The sequence below is a fragment of the Lissotriton helveticus genome, chromosome 6 (assembly GCF_964261635.1).
Source record: "Lissotriton helveticus chromosome 6, aLisHel1.1, whole genome shotgun sequence".
NCBI classification, from domain to species: Eukaryota; Metazoa; Chordata; class Amphibia; order Caudata; family Salamandridae; genus Lissotriton; species Lissotriton helveticus.
This window is the reverse complement of record NC_136067.1, coordinates 383,289,627-383,309,693: the sequence shown is the minus strand read 5'-3', so window position 1 is coordinate 383,309,693 and position 20,067 is coordinate 383,289,627. Positions and strand designations below refer to the sequence as shown.

The following is a 20,067-nucleotide window of genomic DNA, read 5'->3' as shown; positions in this document are numbered from 1 at the left end:
AACCCTGCTTGTGGTAGGTTGGTTAAAGCTGGGTCTTTAGCTTCTAGAGACGTTGTATCTAGGTGGTTTAAAGGAGATTGGACTGTTCAGGGAGGCAGGCCTAAGTTGTCTAGCACCTTGAATTTGTGAGTAAGGAGTTTGAAATGAGTGTGTTTGTGTTTCTGGAGCCAGTGTAGCTCAGAGTTGTGGTGTGATGTGAGAGGTTGATGGGGAGTCTGGCTGCTGAGTTTTGGATAGTTTGTAGTCTTTTAACGAGTTGCTTGGTGACCCCGGCTTAGAGGGTGTTCCTATTGTCCAACTTGCTGGTGATTAGGACAGTTTTTCTAATATTGCTTGGGAACCATTTGAAGATTTTCCTCCGCATCTTCAAGGTTTGGAAGCAGGATGCAGTGACAGCATCGATTTGTGCGGGTATGTCCTGTTTGCTTTCAATTATTATTCTGATGCTCTGGGTGTGTGGTCCTAGTTCAGCTGGCTACCAGTTGGAATCCCATGGTGGGTTGCTCTTGCCCAAGATCACCTCTTCTGTTCTGTTGGGGCTGAGCGTGATGCACTTGTCTTTCATCCTATTGGCATCTTAGGCACTCGCCTCTACCACGCACATATTTCCCCCCCCACCACACACATATTTCCCCCACCACACACCTTTCCCCCCACCACCTCCACCAGAGTCTTCAGATTGAACAGTCCGCTCTTTCTCCAAAAGAGCAAGTCCTTGAAGGGAGGGAGACACTTGAGATCAACGTGTAGGACACCTATAGGGTTGACCCACACGGTTTGCCAGGCCTCAGCAGTATCGTTGGGGGAGGGGCGGCTTGGTTGGATAATGCCGAAGTATCACACAGATACTCTGAGAATGGCTCTCCATCATAATACTTCGATGTGCATCATTCAAGATGATGATTAACTTTTCGAAGAAACCTTAAAAAAAAAAAGAAAAAACCTGAATGTAGAGGTAACTTTACGCTCAAGCAACAGGGTACGCTCCACCCTCCATATAAGTAGAGTAAGCGTATCAACGCTTCTGGCAGAAGGGTCTCATTGTGGGCCAATTGCCCAGGCGTTGATTACCGACTCGATAGGTTTGCTTTCCAGATACGATGGGTTCAGTTGGGAGGAAATGGAGGCTGTTGTACTGTCCCTTCCTGAGTCTTATAAAAAGAGGTTTGAGTAAATGGCTTTGGAGGGAAATACTATTACTAACGAAATATTAGGTGCAGCCTAGATTCTGCAGATACCGTTCCCCACAGTGTAAACACCAGCATCCTGCTCCAGCTTTTTGCAGGTCTTCCCACCGTAGGTTTCAAACCAGAGGTGCAACACAAACTTCCTAACATCCGGTTCGATTAAGAAACCTCTTTTGTCCCCAATGTTTTTGAAAAGATCACAAACAATACCGAGGTTCCTAAGTACATGGGTGCATTACAGTCAACATCAAGGATGGTTGTTTTGTAGGACCCACAGGCAAGAGGTGGAAATTAAGTAACCTCCCCAGGTCAAGTTAAGTCCTACCAGCTCCAACAGCAGGCCTTTCATGAGTTCTACACGAACAATGGTTACTCAGAGGCCATGGAGGAAACCACAGTAAGGTAAGGTGAGGGGAAGGAATAGCTCGGCCCTGGCTCCGGAGCACTGCCTCATCGCTCCATCCTCTCAAAGACACATTTCTATGTTCCTATCCACCCTGCCCATCACAAGTACCTACAGTTTGTGGTAAGTGGACTGCATTATCAATTCACAGTACAACCCTTTGGGGTTACAACTGCTCTAAGGGTCTTCACAAAGTGTTTGGCAGTGATTGTTGCTTACTTACACAGAGCGGGCATTCAAATATTCCTTCATATCTCTAAAGCTGGTTGATCAAGAGTAGCTGCAGATAAGAATGTCAAGCATTCATCCAGACAGCTCTAAACCTGCTCCAGAGCCTAGGTTTCATAGTAAATGCCCAAAATTTCTATCCCAATCTCAGAAGGTGCATCCATTAGAGTTGATACAAAATGCTGTATTTGGGAAGGCATACTCCAGTCCTCCACAGAGGATTACAACAGCTGTTGCCTCTTATTCACACCACTTGTTTATTGACTGAACAGTAGTGAAACTCTTGGGTATGATGGCATCTTGCTTAACAATTGTGCTGAATGCCAGATTGCACCTGCACCCACTTCAGCAATGCCTCACCAGTCTGTGGTTGCAGTTGGAGGGTCGGTGTGACGATGTAGAGATGAAAAGGACCAGTGCTCAGGGCACTCTGTAATTGTGGAACAGCAACAGCCTGTTGCTAGGCAAGCTGATTATAGACCCTCTACCACAGGTGACCATTACTGCCAATTGCTCACTCTTGGGATGAGGCGCACACTAGGCAATATGATTGAATGAAGGTGGATGGCCTCCCTACCTTCAATGGAAAGTAGCCTTTCTTGTAGCATCATTCTGACTAGCACTGGATGCTCTCACTAACTTCGAACCATTAATAAACCCAGTATTTGTAAAATGCATCCGAGGGAGCCCTCTATTCGATACTGGCAGATTAGGATGTTTCACAGGGGCTCGGACCTTCTAGAGGGAAATGTGGTAGCGGATGTTAGCTCAATTAGCTTGTCTAGCCCTTTCTGGGCATATCTCCCATTGTCGGCGGCTGGCCTGGTAGCGATCTCAAAGATAATGTTCCTCCCCACCTTCTTCATTATTTTGCTAATCTCTTCCCCCCACCTTCTAGCATGTGGCGCGTAGTCTGGGGGCTCTTGGTGGGCCTCTACTTGGGGGACACTGGAATGATTGGTACCCCCCCGCCCCCCACGGGGGCTCCTTCACCTCCTACACTGCAGTATGAACACCCGACTTGTTGCTTCTCCCGAATGTAGCCTTTACATGCCTGAAACGTGCGCTTCACCTCACCAGCCACATTCTATGGTATGCATTGGCAGTTCCGTTGCTTGGACATCCTGATCCGGGGGGCTGCCACACCAGTGGCCACCTGTGGTGGTGGAAGGATGTTGGTATCACCTGTATTGGTCAACTTTACAAAGCTGGGCACCTGCTGACATTCCAAGCCGTGGGGGAACAATATGCACTCCCTAAGGGCCAATTCTTTCCTCTATGCTTGCGAGTACTGGACGACACATGAGGGCACGGCGTCCTGAACCCGAAACACACCAACTCCTGTAAACTCTCCACACTATAGGTGCAGGCTGCTGGTTAATCACCTGGCTTTTTAAGGCCATCCTTACGCATGCACAGATTTCTCTCCAGCCCTTGCGGGGGGTCTGGGAGGAGGAGTTTGGCAGACCGCTTCTGGATAGGGAGTTGTAGAGCCCTGGCATACCATGGAGGGTGTCTCTCAATGCCCGCCTCAAACTCCACAGCGTGTATTTCTCCTCTACAATTGATCACACGGATCTTTGCCAGCGCCGGACTCATGCCCTAGATGTAGTGCCCAGGGGGCCAATCTGAGACCGATCTTATGGGACTACATACATTTACACACTTTTGCCCTCTGTTACACAGCTGGAAAAGCTCACGGGCATCCTGAATCTTTCTGCCTGGGAGGTGGGTGTCTGGGCATTTATCCTAGACCATTTAATTGCTGGGCTGCTGCTAGTTTCCTTCTCCTGGCTCTCATATTGGCTAAGAAGATGATCGCGTCCCGCTGGAAGTACCCCCCATCCCTCCAACCTTTTCTCAGTGGTTGGTACTGTGTGTACCTGGTGGGCGAAAGCAGAGACTGTAGCTTTGCATAGGGAGGACGCAAGGGGTCTTAGTTTGTGCCCGCTGGCCCCTAGCCAGTAGACCTTACACTCTAACCCGCAGTTAGGGCACTCCTCAGATTTGCACTGTAGGAAAGTGCCTCTTTTTGACATGGTCACCCCCATTTTGTGCCTGGTACATAATGCACTTTTAGTATTAAATCTTTTTTATTGAGCAGCAAGAACAAACATAGCGTCTCATACAGCAGCCTGCACCTGCCTGAGCACATGTCGGTCAAGAATAGTACAAGAGCGCACACACGGCTAATAGAGGCTCCTACTGCAAGCGTTAACACAGCAAGCCGCCTACAACCCACCTGGGCCGGCCGTGTCATAAGGGCTAAAATACAGGTGCAGTCGGTACTGATAAGGAAACATGAATAAACAGAGAAAACAGAAGAAAGGAAAAACAAACCCCCACCCCCCTCCCACACCCATCCCTCTCCTTGTCCACAGAGTCAAAACAGAGACCATGGGGGATTGCCTCTTTAATGGGCGCCATCAGGTGCAGAACTCTCGGGTGGTTTGCGCTGGCTGGCCTGCGCCTGGGTTTCTGGAAGCGGGGTGTCTGCGAGGCGCAGCAATCGCAGGTAGCGTGGGCAGCTCAGTTCTCGGAATTCTCCTGTCAACCGGGTCAGAAACTGTCGCCATAGCGCTGCAAATTCCGCCCCCTTCCCTACCTTGGCCAAGGACAACTTCTCCATTCCCAGGACCGCCCACAGCCTAAGTAACCAGCCCAACTGCAATGGAGGTTGGACGGCTCGCCAATGCGCCACCACATTTGGTACAGCCGCCCCTAGTGCAATCGCAATTAGCCTCCCTCTCCGAGATTTTAAGGGGTACATCAAGGCGTTGGGGAGGCCCAGTAAAACATACGCAGGGAACCTGGGCAGCTGAGTATCTAGGTGAGTCTATTAAATCTAGGATCGAGGTCCAATAAGGCTGAAGGTGGTCGCAGCTCCAAAGCAGGTGCTCCAATGTTCCATGCTCCCCGCACCCTCTCCAGCAGCGGTCGCTAACCCGGGGGTCCCATTGATGGAGTCGATCAGGAGTATGGTACATAATGCACTTTTAAATGCAATCAACAAGAGAGAAAGGGTCAAAAGGCCACTCTTGTACCCCTTAGCAATAATGGATTTCAATCAACAGAAGTGACGATATAACTTTAAAAAAAAAAAGAAGAAAAAAAGGTTCATGGAGTAGTTTAGTTTCTACCACCAAAACGAGTACAGAGACAATAGGGAGGTACGGTGAGCATGCTTAGTGAAAGAAAAAGAACCCTCAGGCACCAACTAAAAGTCGGTAGCCAGTTGTCTTCATTGGGTTCTTATAGAAAGAGTAGTATCAAAAAGTGTGATAAGCAGAAGTGAATTAAAAGAAGTGTGGACTACTCCCGCAAACCGAAACATTCTTTTAATAAGAGGGTAGTTGTAACTCCATTAAAACCAGTGAGAATAGCGGACGTATGAATGGTTATATTAATTTGACCCATAAAGTCCTATAAATCAAGAAAGAGTGGGTCAACAGGTTTCTGCTAATGAGCCAATAGTCCGCTCAGCATTCATCAGGACCGAAAAACGTCCTCACTCCGCGGTTGGCGCACGCTAAGGCGCCTAAACCAATGGTGTGGGACAGAAAACTTTACAACCTTATCTGTGATAGTTGCACAGGTGTTGTCTCCTATGGCCTCTCCGGAATGTGAGACAGGGAATTCTGTAATATATAAATAAAACAAACAACAAATGTTTTTATCGTACACACTTGAAAGAATCACACATAATAAATTCTGATCATTTGAATACACATTCACTCAACCCAGAGTCTCCCCCAACAGTCAATGTTCTAGAGACTAGTTGACCATTTCGCCTAATATGATTGCGAATTTTTTTTTTTGCCTGTGAGCAATAACACTGCTGTGAACTTAGCAGAGTTCCTGGCATACTGTTTATTTATATATTACAGAATTCCCTGTCTCTCACATTCCGGAGAGGCCATAGGAGACAACACCTGTGCAACTATCACAGATAAGGTTGTAAAGTTTTCTGTCCCACACCATTGGTTTAGGCGCCTTAGCGTGCGCCAACCGCGGAGTGAGGACGTTTTTCGGTCCTGATAAATGCTGAGCGGACTATTGGCTCATTAGCAGAAACATGTTGACCTACTTTCTTTCTTGATTGATTTATAGGACTTTATGGTTCAAATTAATATAACCATTCATACGTCCGCTATTCTCACTGGTTTTAATGGAGTTAGAACTACCCTCTTATTAAAAGAATGTTTCGGTTTGGGGAGTAGTCCACACTCCTTTTAATTCACTTCTGCTTATCACACTTTTTGATACTACTCTTTCTATAAGAACCCAATGAAGACAACTGGCTACCGACTTTTAGTTGGTGCCTGAGGGTTCTTTTTCTTTCACTAAGCATGCTCACCTTACCTCCCTATTGTCTCTGTACTCGTTTTGGTGGTAGAAACTAAACTACTCCATGAACCTTTTTTCTTTTTCTTCTTTTTTAAAGTTATATCGTCACTCTTCTGTTGATTGAAATACATAATGCACTTTTGACAGAAGTGCCCTAGATTCCAGCTATCCAGGACCCAGTGCCAGATCTTCCTCTAAAACGGTACACTTTTTCCCCCAATTGTTAAGACCCTTAGCAGCCCTATAAGTCCCTAGTAAATGTTACCCCAGGTACTTAGGGCATTGGTACTAAGGAGGGTCCCTAAGGGCAGCAGCAGGTATGGTCCATCTAAGGGACCCCTTGCCACACTCCTGCAGGCTGAGTGTCATGGTGCCGACTAAAGTGAAGATATGACCTGGCACATTCTCTGTGTGCCATGTCTGCAGACACTGTCTGTAATATGTGCAAGTCACCCTTACAGCCGACCTTACAGCCCTCAGGCAGGGTGCATTATATTACATGCGAGGACATATCGATGTGATCAGATATGCCCCAGTGGAGCCCAAGTCCATTCTAGGACACTGCCAGTGAACAGACAAGCCATCTTGAGTATATGTACTGGGCACTGGCTTCAGTGAACCCATCATATAGCTAGTGAACTCTTAATCACTAAAGATGTTTGGTATCAAACATCCCTTATTAATAAACCCACACTGATTCTATGGGTGGATTTATTACTACATGCACCCAGAGGGCACCTTAGAGGTGTCCCCTAAAAACCTACCAACATCTTGTGTGCTGGCTGACTGGTGTGGACCAGCCTACCCCGCAGACAGGTTTCTGACAACCTGCAGGTGAGAGCCCACGCTCTAAGGGCTGAAACAAGGGTCTGCTCCGGCCGTAGTTGTCACCTCCTCCAGGCAGGATGGCTAATATTCAGCATATCTAGGCAGAAGGCTTCAGAGGCCTCTGCTGCCTTTGATATGCGACTCCAGCTTTTCCCAGATGGGAAATGTCACCCATGCTCTGGGCCCATTTGGCACCAGGACAGGGGGGGAAATTAGCTAGTCGGGAGGTGCATTCACCATCAGGCCAGTTCCACCCTTAAGGTGGGCCACCTAATGTGAACACAAAAAATAGAATTCCAACATCTTGGTTTTTAGTTGGAATTAGGTTCACTGGGTCAGGGTTATGACCACTTCCCATAGGAAGTGGTCATATAGAGGATCTAGTCACTCTGTAGGTGAGTAGCCCATTGGCTACTACCTGTCACTCCCCCTTAATAGCCCTAAATGCAATATTCTAGTGGCACCCCTGATGCCAGGAACTCAGATTAGACCGATCCAGAAGAAGTGGACCAAGAAGGGCTGAGAAACTGAACTGTAGACTTGCTGTGGACTTTTTTGCTCCAAACCCTGCCTGCTCGAATCTCTTTAATCGTGAATAAACTGACTCGTCTTGCAGCTGAGCCTCTACCACAACTCCAGAAAATTGTCAGCAATCTCCCTTGGAGTAAATGAGCTAGTCCTCTGCAGTCCACAGGCACCAAAACAGAGTCTGGTTTCTGTGCTGCTGCTCCAGTGTCATACCAATGCAGAAACCACCAAGGAAGAGGTACCCATGCTCCAGAAGGTTAGATCCATCTCTCTACCAAGTTAAAAGACCCCAGAACCGCACCGCACAGCACTAATACCCTATGGTACTGGATCTCTTGAAGCAAGCAAAACCTGTTTGAGTCCAGTCAGCACTCCACCGATACAGACTGTGCAGCTGTTGAGGGTCGTTCGCATCGCAAAGACTCACTTCTAGAGTAACCCAGCTGTCCTGATTTTTGCACCCTCAACCAGTGAGACCAACAACCCCAAGGCCCTGTGATGCACCAGCCTAGCCTACCAAACACCTCTGCACCCAAGTTCCCCAGCATGGGTTCCCAAAAAACAACTGTGCTGCCTTGCTCCCAGGACCCTTATGAAATAAGCCCCCTGTTGGGAGCTCCAGCGCTTGTCCCAAAGTCCCCCTGTTGAGCCTATTTCTAGGTTTGGCATGTAAGGCTACCAACCCAACCAGCAACGCTTCAGCTGGATGCCCCAGGTTAGGTAAACTTTAACTCCTGGTGGTACTTTGGACCCCCCTACCACCTTAAATCCTGAAGGGGTCCCCTGCAAAACTGCTGCAAATATCTGTATGCCGTATAGGCATTCTCCTCTATGAAAGTATTGCGTTTAAAGACTCATTGAACTGAACATTTTACCTACCTGTGAAATTCGTATTTTACAAAGTACTTATGCTGATCTACGTATCAAAATGTATATAAAATAAGTCTTTTTCTAAATTGGTGTCGGATTTATTCCTGGAGTTTGTCTCCTTTTTATTTCCTCTGAGTACAACAAGTGCACTAGATAGAGAGCCAGCGTCTTACACGGAGACAGTGTTTCTCTTGAGCACTGTTGCTTGCTCTTGCTGTCTTCTCCCCCCCCCCCCCCCCCCCCCCCCCGCGATCCTCTCTGATATTCGAATTGCACCTCTTGACCGTCCCGGCCCCCCTTTACCCACGGCTTCCTGTCACCCCTGCCCCCTCCCTCTTCTTGGACATCCAGGTTTGCCATTTTTATGTTTGTTGTTGGGGGGAGACCTCAATAAAAAGATGCATTAAAAAAATATTTCCTGTGAATCATACAATTGAGCTGTCCGTCTTCTTTCCGTAACCTGATTCTGTAGCAGAAGGAGCGTTGCACACTGTAGATATAAAACAAGTCTGCATGTATTATATTGATTGGTCTTTCGAAAAGGTTTAATCCGATCAACTTTTGTTGACGTTTCTAAACTATATAGAAATCAGTTTATTTCTAAAGCAGGAGCTGAAGATGGATTGTTAAATGCATCCAAACTTGCTGCGCAAAGGGTTAATGTGTACTCCCATACCACCAAAGGCATACCCTACAAGTAAGAAAGGAGCCATTGTGGCATTTTGGGGGTAACATCCCATTAGTAGATATTCAAAGTTGTAACTTATCAACACCACACATTCGTAAAATATTGCTGTGGATATATGAGCTTGTCAACTTGCTAGGTCAAACTGTATCAAGAACGTTGTTTTAAACCTCTGCATAGCCTGCCTGTTGGCATTCGCTGGGAGGAAGCCACTTTACAGTCAATGCAAATCATGTGTCTACTGCATCACACAGTAAAAACTTAAATTGTTACTTACTTTTTATGCATGTGATCGTAGCATGTAGATTCACATACACCCAACTTCTTCCCTGGAAATGGGGCAGCGGCCTGTCTTAAAGCTTAGAGCCACCCCCAGCCCCCCAAAACCACCACCATTTTGCAGACAAAGAGTTTCTGTCAGGCTGATCAAACTTCAGCCTCACAGACACTATGTTCAGCTCAGGCAGCCATGCGCTATACATGTGCTTAATGTGTAGGCGCATGGCTGCTTGAGCCGAGCTTTGCCGGGCAGTGTCACTCATTGCATCGGATCTGAGCACTTCAGTTTTAAGGCCTGAAGCTTCCAATGCCAAGTGTCAATCAGTTACACCTCGTCACAGAGTGGGGTGGAGTGAACAACTATCACTGACCCCGACCCCCCGCCCCCCCACCCCACCCCATCCTACTTGATGACGACTAAGGGACTGCCACCTCCTCCGACCGGTTCACCCAAGGTCAACCCCAGTAAGAGGAGGCTGCAGTCCAAGCCCTCTAAGAACTTGTGAGACTTCACTGTTGCAGTACAGTAAGTTTAATTTTTAATGTATTCGTGTATTAGTGTGTGTCTGCATAAATATGTATTTGTGCATATATGTGTGTGTTTGTGAATGGTGTGCGTGCTTGTGAAAAGCGTATGTATTTACAACACTACTAACAGATACTTTCATGCTAACATTTTCCATATGCTTGGAGTAATCTGAGTGCATTCGTTTAAGATCAGTATTGGACACATTAAGCATATTAAAAAATATATATATTAATAAAACATGGATTTGGAGTGTTGATGAGGTTGTAGTGTGCTCTATGTGAAGGATCTGCTTGCGCTTTTTTTTTTTCTTCACCAGAGTGATATGCCAATCACCATGCACCCTACCCTCTGCTGCACACTGCCTTACTGACTTTGTCAAACGGTCACAACACCAAAATATAAAGCGTGGGGCTATTGGTTTTATCAAGGGCTAAGTATCTCAACCTATATAAAGCAGATCTATAATCTTTGTCCAAAAATCACCACTAATGTTAATCAAATGTATATTTCACTAATCAAATGTATATTTTACTAATTCACACAATGCAATGTTTTCATAAAATGATTTGTTGTAAAAATGTCTAATAAAGTTTAATTAAACGGGGCAGTGATGTCTGCTAGTGGTGAAGCTGAGACCGGCAGAAACAACCTGTGGCATCAAATAAGATTGTTATATTGGATTTTCTCTTGTACAATTGAGAGGCAGAGAAGATGAACCTGGACCTTGAAGGAGAACACCCCTTATGACTTGCAAAGGTGGACTAAGGACTTTGTCTCCAGATGATCCTCAGGACTAGGTGGGGACTCTCCAACGCCAATGGTGCTGGCCCTCCTAGGCCCCTGAGGAACAATTGGGGTAAAATCTGGACTCCACTGCCCCCAAAATGCTCTGCAAGACCGCCAGGATGCTCTGGGGATTGAGAATGCAGGCAGAAGAGTGCTCTGGTAGCAGAAGGGGCTGGTCAAGAAGCCCACCCCGAGAAGATGAGAACCAGGCAAAGGAAAAGGCTGGTGCAGAGCGCTTGTAATGCCAGCTCCTAGCAGAAAGTGTTTCTTTAGAAGCCAGGAAACCATTTGAAGATGCCCTTTGCTGCTAGAGATCGTCACCAGGAGCAAAACGAGCCAAAGATCGACAAAATAGGCCCAACGGTACTGGAGTTATACTCTTTTACAGACTAGACCGTTGACCCTTTCAAACAATTAAAAAAAAAAAGTGTGATCCTTTGCTGCTGTTTCGCCCTAATTATTCCTCTGGAGGACCAGAGCCAGGGGGTGGGCACCTCTTTATTTTATTCTCCCCTTTGAGGAGGAGACATGTTTGTTTGTGTGTGTGTGGGGGCAGGGTGTCAGGGGGTGGTCCCCTCTCTGTGCGTACTTTCAGCCCCTGGGTGCCCTCCATCTCCCCGAGGGCCCCAGCTCATCAATGGCAGGTCCCAGGGCCCCATTCCCAGAGCCCAGAACAAAGGAGGGCCTGCTGCTGCAGTACCCGCCCGCTGTCCATCAGAACAGAAGAGTGAATTAGGCCTGCCTCAAATGCTGGAGCAGCAGCACAGGCGAAAAGCTATCGGGTGTGATTGGAAGTGCAGGAGTGAGCTCCCTGCAGTGTCCATTAAAATCAAAAGCCACAGGCAGGCTGATGCTTTGAGTGGAGACCAGAAACCCCTGCAAAAAAAAAAAAAAACAAAAAAAAAAAGCATAGCCTGGCTGATTAGGGGTGATTCCCCGAAACTGGTCCCAGGATGCTCCTTTCCAGTCCTGGCAGGACCTGGCTTGGCAGTTCAGTCTGGACTGTTCCCATGAGGCATAGGGTCAAGACAGATTTGCATATGACTGAGTCTATGGGGTGCCATAGAGTAATACAATTTGCATTGACCAGTGCCTTATTGCTCAGATTTGTAAAATGCAGTGAATCCTCCAAGTTACCAGATAAGGTTCTGCCTAAATATGTATAATTATTAACCCTCTCTAGCCTTTCTTCACCGAAGAACCAGGTATAATTTTGATATGTTCATTTTTTTTTAAAGTGCTTATGTGCATATTCGTGTAACCCCTGCAGACTTCATTGAAGACCTGATGGTGTCTGGTCTAAAAGGACAAAGGATAATGTCATCCCCCATGGAGTGTGAAATTGTCTAGAGCCGACCCTTGGGGGATCATTTTTTTCCTTGATGAAGATGGCTGGGAAAATCCTAAAGATAAAGGGAAAATAAGTTGCAGCAAGATCTACTACTTTGGCGTGACATGTGTCACTCTGGGTTGGCAGAGGGGGGATCCTCTTCGCAAGAGGCAACAGACAGTGAGGAGGGAAGTGGATTGTGTATAGCCGGGGGGTCTAATCACGGGGTGTAGGTGAGTTGACCCTAGTACTGTGAGCAGTGGACCTCAGTAATGTGCCTGGTTTCCTCCCTCACTGTGATTTGATTTTTCTCCTCCCCCCCCCCCCCCCCCCCCCCCCCCACTGTACATCTCCCTCCCGGATGCCACCTTTTGCCTTCCAAGCCACTGATAATGTCAATAATATGCCTACATATATTGATTTGATGCAAAATGTTTTTTATTATGGTATTGTAATTTGTAAACTCTAAAGTTTATAAAACAATAAAAAAAAATATAAAGGCAAATTAATATGGGTGCTAACGCACATCCCTGTTTTTAGCCTTTTTATAGAAATTAAATTGGACATGCCCTGGACTCCCCTCAAAAGTATTTTATACCATGTGGAGGAGGACAGAGACCCTAAATCTCTGGTGCAGACCGCTTCCGCCAAAGAGTCGGACAATCAACTGAGTCAAATGCAGTTGAAAAGTCAATAAAAACTGTATATTCCCCAAAAAGTTTATTCCTTGCTACATAGTTATCTAAAAAGAATTGTAGAACTGCTGTATTGTCAATAAGTGACGAATCTGCTATGAAACCAGATTGTTCAAGAGAAGTGATGATAGCTTCCTGTGCCTAGGTGTCCGGATGTTCCAAGATGCTCACTGCGAAAATCTTTCCCACCACATCCAAGAGCGAAATTTGCAGTTAGTTTCCTGGGTCTTATTTGCTTCCTTTGTTATGCAGAGGAACGTTGTGTGCCCCCCCCCCCCCCAGAATGTGACAACTGGCCAGAGACATAGCAGAATTCCACTATAGGGACCAAACAAGTGGCCCACATTTCATGATTGTGTTTTAACACCAGAATTCGGACTTCATCCGGACCCATTGCAGGCCAGGCTCTTGCTTTTCTAATGTACCTTATTATCTGGTCACTGGAGGGGGATTGAATGGGATCTAATCTTTGGTAGGTCATCTCAAAGGAACCTGCTTCCTTTTTTGATTTATATAAATTATCTGTATAAATTGACCAGCTTTCCACTGGTATTTTGTTTGCTATAGGGCCATTTATTTTACTGGAATTTTGGGTAATTATACGCCAGAAGGCACAAGCGTTTGTGTGTTGTTTTTTTTTTTTTTTTCTTGTGTGGTTTTTTTTTTAACACTGCTTGATGTACAAAAATCATAAGTAGATCTTGTTGCCTATGCTTTAAGGGAGTTCTGTGAAATTTCCTTTTCTCCTTCAAAGATTTTATAAACTTTTCCCCTCCTGAAGAGACTGGTATGTTGCTTATAAATTAATTTATTTTGAAGGCCCCACATTTCTAAAACTCCTTTAGCCCTGCTGTTTAGGTCGAAGCCAACCAGTCCGAGCAGTTGTCTGGTTTGCTAAAGACCACTTGTGGACATTAAAAAAGCTTCCCTGGGCATGTATTCCGCTTATTGCAAACATTGGCTCTTTGGTTTGCTGGCTTTATTTGTTTTGGGCTGTCCAGAGTGAGCTTGTCCCTCACAAGGAGCAACGCCTTTTTACACCAACTCCCCTTGTATTTTTCCACAACTGCTGTAAACAGGCTGTAAATCTTGTTCTTATGTTGTCACATTTGCTGTGCTTTCAAAAACCGAGGTCAATTGATTGGCTGTGACTTCTGAAAGAGCTTGGTGTTTACTTTTTCTCTCCTCTGGCTTCAAAATGAGAGGATTTATGTGACAATCCTGCTGGATATTTATTTATTTATTATTACATTTCTTAAGCGCACAGCTACCCGTAGGTTTCCCGGCGCTGGGAGTAATAGCAGTATGCAAAAAGTGGGAGAGTCCAGTCAGCAGTTTTACAGGTCGAAAAGCCAGGTCTTAATTCCCTTGCGGAAGGTAAGGAAGCACTTTTCAGAGCGCAGAGGGGGGGGTAGAGAGTTCCAAAGAGAGGGAGCCAGGAAGGAAAAGGAGCGCCCTCCCATTTTTGCTCTCTTGATGCGCGGAATCCGGAACTTGTTCTGGGTAGAGGACCTAAGCGTACGTGGTGGAAGATAGTGCTGAACCAGAGCAGATAAGTAGCGAGGAGCTTTTCCGGAAATTATTTTATGCATGAAGCATAGTGCCTTAAATTTGACCCTGCTCTCGATCCTCAGCCAATGTAGTTTACGCATATGGGACGAGGCTGAGGATCTGGCGGGTAGATTACAAATAAGGCGAACAGCCATATTTTGTACAACCTGGTACTTCTTCGTTACCTCCTTACAGGCACCCAAAAGTAAGATGTTGCCATAGTCCAGGCGAGAGATGACAAGAGCCTGGACTACAGTTCTCAGGGTGTCGGCAGGCAGCATCCACGAGATTTTCCTAAGCCACCTGATGATGGTGGTACAGGTGGCGGAAACTTTCACGACGTGCTGCCTGAAGGATAATTGGTTGTCCAGGAGGATGCCAAGATTACGAGCAGAAGAGGTTGGGGTGGGGAGAGGGCCCATCTCCGGTGGCCAATGTTGTGGGCCCCAGAGTGGAATGTCATGGCCATGTGGGCCCCAGAGTGGAATGTCATAAAGGGGGTAGGAAAGGTTTATTGTTCTAGCACACATTTAAATGAACTGTGCAAGTATTTCAGAATTGGGAGCACACAAATGAAGCACATTTTCTGTTAATTCTGAATGCTGTTGGAAACAAATAATTTTATTTGATCAAAATAAATCAATACACTATTTTCAAATACACAGAGTGGTTGTGGCATCAAAGTCCCGCACATGTCAACAACGGTATCTGGAAAAGTATAAGCTGCTAGTGGTGCAATGAACCTGAAGTACAGGCCCTCTATACCCCAAAAAAAAAAACATTTCCAAATAACTTGTATCATTGTTGGTTCAGCACTCAAAATTTGACCATTATATCAAATTGATACATTTGTATTGAACATGTGTGTTCAAGGCATATGGGCTGCAAATCACACACTAGTGCATAGGTCGCCATCTGGTGGTGGGCTTGGATGATTACATTTTGTTGTTGTCTTGGAAGAGTCTTTGTTTGGTAGATGACTCCTCTTGTGGAGCCTAGTGCGCATGGGCATCAACTCCATCTTCACATTGGTTTTTTTTCTGCCATCGGGCTCAGATGTGCTTATTGTTCGGTCCCATTACCGATTTTCTTTCGATTTCCATTCCTCCATCATACCGTCTGTATCTTCTTCGATCGATTTCCCTGTTACTCGCATCGAAAAACGTTGCGCTTCTCGATTCCAGCGCTCGCCGGGGCTGTTGGGCCCAACTGCGCCATTGGGCCTTTGGCTCATGGAAAGAACACCCTTCAAGAGTGCCCTCAGTGTGGACACACATTTCCCCACACTGATCTACATGAGCTGTGCAATCTGTGCTTATCCCCAGAGCACAATAGCTGAGATTGCCAGGCCTGCGCTTCGTTCCGGTCCAAGAAAACTATCGGAGACCGTCGTGCTCAAAGAGTCATGGCGCAGTCCTCTTCATCCACACCAGATCTCATCATAGACGAAGCTCCAATCGATCTAGAGTCCGAAGAACAACAGCAGGACGACGAAGTTTCTGAAGCAGAGGATTCAGCTTCCGGAGCCGAAGGACAATCAGACGATGACTATCTTCCACCAGCTGTCAACAGGTCGTGAGTACAAGCGTTGACCCTGTTCACACCCCCATACTGGGACGGACTTCGGTTCCACCTCCACCTTCGGGTCCGGGTGCACACCGACCAAAAACTTCCAACGCCCCGCCTTCCGGCAACGAAGAATAAATACCAAGAAGCCTCTAGGCTACTCGAGCTTGAGTCAGACGATCGGTCCCGACAAAGAAAAAGTCCTTTAACCGAAACTAACTCTGGCACCGAAGCAACCCTAGGTACCAAAACCAGTCAAGCCGAAAACTAGCTCAGCACCAAAAAATATCGAACCGAAGCCAACTCCGGTACCCAAAAAAGTCGACCCAAAGTCCACTTTGCACCTAAAGTTGTCGACCCGAAACGTGCTTCGGAACCAAAAATTTCGGATCCGAAAACATCCGATCCAAACAAGACACAACACCAAAAAGGATTCTGACCACAAGTCTAAGGAACTGAAACCAAAATCCACTCCAAAGACTGTAATAGACCCTGCTAAACCTTCTAAACAACAAGACAAGTCGGTGGCGAAGAAGGATACTTCCAAAGAAGAGCTTTTCCGTCCAGATCAAAAACAAAAGACTTCTTATTCATCCAAAAACTGGACATCTCATCACAGTGCCTGTAAAAAGGAAGCTGGACCCTCCAAAACGCCTCCACTTACCCTCAAAAAAACATGCTCAAAATTCTACAATAAGAATACCTTCACCATTGCTAGAACTACCAAATGTAGACATTTCCCCTGCACACTCACCATCTACCACACACAACCCTGCACCAGCAGATGATGATGAGGATGATTATTCAAGGGGGGTAGAAGATGAGCAACCCATAGATGACCCCGACGATATTCCTGGTCCATCAGATGATCCCTGGGAAGATTGTAATGCGACAGATGCCCCAGATCTGCAACAAGATGACGCATACCCTTCTAGGCCATCTCCTCCAGATGATACTATAGGGTTTACGCAACTCATTCATAGGGCAGTCACCTTTCATGGGGTAGATCCACACACTGATCCAGTAGAAGAAGACTTCCTTCTGGATACACTATTACCATCACATAAAACCACAACCACATTACCAATGCTTAAAGGAGTGGTAAAACACGCACCAGAGGTATTCAAGGACCCCGTCAGAGCCAGGGTAATCAATCCCAGATTGGAGAAAAAGTATAAAGCAGCTCCAACTGACCCAGCATACATCAAAGGCCAGTTGCCATTAGACTCATCAGTGGTCTCAAACGCCAGGAAAATAGCTAATTCACAGACGACAGGGGATGCTCCACCCCGTGATAAGGAGTCCAAACTTTTAGATGCTTCAAGCAAACGCACCATCTCGCAAGCAGCCAACGTTTGGAGAATTGCTAACACTCAAGCCCTATTAGCAAGGTATGATTGAGCTCACTACGATGAGCTTGAAACCCTTATGCACCATTTACCAGACCAATATAAGACCAGGGCTTCTGATTTTAATACAGGAGGGTAAGGTCATTACTAGTACCTCAATCCATTGTGCTTTAGACACTGACACCGCTTCAAGAGCAGTAAATAAGGGCGTACTGTTACGTAGACATGCCTGGTTGCGAATCTCTGGTTTCAAACCAGAGTTACAGACCAGCATCCTTAATCAGCCTTTTGACCAGCAACATCTTTTTGGTCCTACAGTTTATAATGCACTGGAAAAAATGAAGGATACGCATATAGCAAAATCCATGAGAGCTTTACAAACTCAAACTCCCAGAGTGTCCTTTCGTTGCTCCTCTTACAGGGGCGCCTCCAAAAAATGTGAAACAGATAACTCCTCCTCTTCTTACAAGGCACCCACCCAATCCTTGCCCAATAGAGGTTATTATAGAGGAAACAACACTAAAGATAGAGGCAGAGGTAACAACAACCGCAATGCCTCCACTGCCAAACAGTGACTTCCCTCCCCCCAGACCATTCCACTCCTGTCGGGGGGGGGGGGGAGATTACAACAGTTCCTACCTGTCGAACTCCATCACCACAGACCGGTGAGTGAGACAAATAGTTCAGTCAGGGTATTGCCTGGAACTCCCTTTCACTCCTCCAACAATACCACCCAGATAGCGTCCCATGTCACAGGAGCATCCCACACTCCTAAAACAAGAAGTTGCCTTTCTACTGCAAAAGAATGCAATAGAACCAGTTCCAGTACACCATCAACACACAGGAATGTACTCCCTATATTTTCTTATCTCCAAAAAGGACGGCTCCCTCAGACCTATACTAGACCTGAGCCCCTTAAATCTTTACATACAATCCGACCACTTCCATATGGTCACATTACAGCAGGTCCTCCCTCTGTTAAAACAAGGTGACTTGCTTACCACCCTAGATCTCAAGGATGCCTACTTCCACATTCCCATCCACCAAGCTCACAGAAAGTACCTTCGGTTTGTACTGGACGGTCAACATTACCAGTTCTAGGCACTCCATTTCGGGGTGACTACAGCACCTCGAGTTTTCAGAAAGTGTTTCGCAGTACTAGCAGCACACTTAAGAAGGGACAACATCCATGTATTCCCGTACCTCGATTAGTGGCTAATTAAAGCCAAGTCATACCACCAGTGCGTGCAGCACACGCATCAGACCATCCACCTTCTACACAAGCTCAGCTTCACGATAAATCATTCCAAGTCACATCTCCAACCATCCCTGTCTCAACAGTATCTGGGTGCCACAATAGATACCACCAAAGCACTTGCATCCCCAAATCCAGCAAGGATACAAAGTATGCAAGTTCTTATACAGAAATTCCAACCGCATCACTCACTAACAGCTTGAGTGTTCATGCAATTAATTGTAATGATGGCATCTTGCATCTTCATGGCGCCACACGCAAGACTCCAAATGCGCCCCCTGCAAGAGTGCTTAGCAAGCCAGTGGAACCAGGCTCAACAACAATTAACAGATCTGGTGGTGGTGGACGACCGGACACATTGCTCTCTGCAGCGGTGGAACAGCAAAAACCTTTCCAAAGGCCGGCCATTCATTGAGCCAGTCCCACAGGTGGTGCTAACCACAGACTCATCCCTTACAGGCTGGGGAGCTCATTTAGCCGAGCACACAGTACAGGGCACATGGACACCACAACAAAAGCTACTCCACATAAACCATCTGGAGTTGCTAGCCATTTTTCTAGCTCTAAAGTCATTTCAACATTACCTATCCGCCAAGGCTGTATTAGTCTGCATCGACAATATGACAGCCATGTACTACATCCAAAAACAGGGAGGAACACACTCCTTACAGCTCTTCCGGCTGGCCCAGAGCATATGAAGGTGGGCCATTCCTCAAAAAAATCTTTCGATTAGCAGAACATCTACCAGGAGTTCACAATAAAGTTGTGGATCTGTTCTGTCGTCAAAGACAACAGATACAGAAGTGGGAACTTCATCCTCAAGTTCTTCAACCTTTCTTTAAAAAATGTAGCCAACCAGAGATAGATCTGTTCGCCACACACCTCAACTCAAAATGCCTAAGCTTCGCCCCCTGGTATCCACACCCATTGTCCAAAGGCAATGCAATATGGATGAGTTGGTCAAACAGATTTGCGTACTCTTTTCCGCCTCTTCCACTCATTCCGTTAGTGGTGCGAAAGCTACAGTAACACTCCCTCACATTGATTCTCACTGCACCAACGTGGGCAAGACCACCGTGGTATACCATGCTACTGGAGCTCTCAGTAGTACCACATCAAAAATTAAAACTCTCTCCACACCTACTAACACAGAACCATGGAGAGATCATGCATCCCGACCCCATGCAGCTCAACCTAGCGATTTGGCTCCGGAGGTCTTAGAATTTGGATATCTCAATCTTCCGCCTGATTGCATGAATTTTATAAAAGAAGCTAGGTGTCCCACCACTAGGGCATGCTATGCAGCCAAGTGGAAAGGGTTTGTTGTGTATTGCACAAATAACATTAACCCAATAGATGTTTCCATACAAAACATCATATGTTACCTGCTCCATCTACAAAGATGTAGTTTAGCATACTCCACGATCAGATTACATCTTGCTGCTATAGCAGCTTACCTTCAAAACAGACAACATCTGTCACTATTCAGAGTACCTGCCATCAAAGCATTCATGGAAGGACTCAAAAGAATAATTCATCCCAGGGTACCACCCTCCCCTGTATGGAATCTAAACATTGTTCTCACTAGACTTATGGGTCCTCCATTCGAACCCTTGCATAAGTGTGAATTACAGTTCTTTTCATGAGAAAG

At 46.2% G+C, this 20,067-nt stretch overlaps 1 protein-coding gene across 1 annotated transcript in view; it reads left to right on the top strand.

The window, feature by feature from the left end:
• Nucleotides 1-20,067, top strand: part of CPSF3 (cleavage and polyadenylation specific factor 3) — a 244,970-nt gene that overhangs the window by 111,514 nt on the left and 113,389 nt on the right. The window lies entirely within an intron of this gene.